This window comes from Pistacia vera, unplaced genomic scaffold (assembly GCF_008641045.1).
Source record: "Pistacia vera cultivar Batoury unplaced genomic scaffold, PisVer_v2 Contig4, whole genome shotgun sequence".
Classification (NCBI taxonomy): Eukaryota; Viridiplantae; Streptophyta; class Magnoliopsida; order Sapindales; family Anacardiaceae; genus Pistacia; species Pistacia vera.
In genome coordinates this window covers 683036-684104 of record NW_022196223.1, presented here as the reverse complement: position 1 = coordinate 684104, position 1069 = coordinate 683036, and the positions used below count along the sequence as shown (strand labels likewise).

The 1069-nt window shown below is 35.8% G+C and overlaps 1 long non-coding RNA gene across 1 annotated transcript; it reads left to right on the top strand.

Annotated features, from left to right (window-relative positions):
• Positions 1-408: 408 nt before the first annotated feature.
• LOC116141451 lies at positions 409-775 on the top strand. Its single transcript, XR_004129809.1, has 2 exons — positions 409-554; positions 635-775. It is a non-coding gene; the product is annotated as an uncharacterized LOC116141451 (long non-coding RNA).
• Positions 776-1069: the final 294 nt, after the last annotated feature.

The following is a 1069-nucleotide window of genomic DNA, read 5'->3' as shown; positions in this document are numbered from 1 at the left end:
TGCAGGTCTTTATGGTGTGATCAGTGCCACTTATCATAGTGGTGTCTTGCTAGTTGTGTAGAAGGATTTAAAGATAATATATTCACAAGTAGTCAGATTAATTATTTTTGACTGTCAGAATAGTTAGCATTAATTGTGACTCACATGATAATTTCCCACAGCAGTTACATATATCAGTTTAAGGCGCTTCTTTTGGAACTGCATATTAGGATTTCCTTTGGTCCTAAACTTGCATGTCATTGCTGACGATTTCATTCCTCTTCTTTCTAACAATTGGATTCTTTTGTATTACTATTCTGATTCAATTTTAACAAAACTCTAATGCTTAAGTTTCGGTTGTCTTCTTGTCTTACAGGTATATTGGCAGCCTGGTTGGTGACTTCCATCGGACCCTTCTCTATAGCGGCATTTACGGGTACCCTAGAGACAAGAAGAGCAAGAATGGGAAGCTGAGGCTCTTGTATGAGTGTGCACCGATGAGCTTCATTGTGGAACAAGCTGGAAGAAAATGATCAGACGGCCATCAAAGAGTACTTGACATTCAACCAACTGAGGTGAGAACATTCTTATGAGTTTATGCACTTTTCTTGCTAAACTTAGGTACTAAGATGCTTTGGTTGTTTCCTTTCAATAGATACATCAGCGTGTTCCGCTCTACATTGGAAGTCAGGAAGAAGTGGAGAAATTGGAGAAGTATTTAGCTTAACCGAAATGTAAAACAAGGAGTAATTTTGTTCATGAAGATAATTCTTTCATGGAAGTTTCTCAAGAAATATGCTAAATTGAAATTAAAAAAGAAGCAATTACTTTCCTTTACCTGTATGAATTACTTTTGTTTCGAGGCAAAAAATTGCCAGGTCTGCATGGGACTTCAGCTGTGTGTAAGATTCAATCTAGAAATTAGATCAAATTTTCAAAGGAAATAGATTATCAGAAATGGAAACGCATAATGATAAAGTAAAACATCTTTAGAGAGGTTAATTGTCTACTTTTCATGTCGGAGAGAAGTGAAATTTCTTAGGGATTCTTCATGGTGATCAATCACACAATTTATGAAACTTGTATCAAA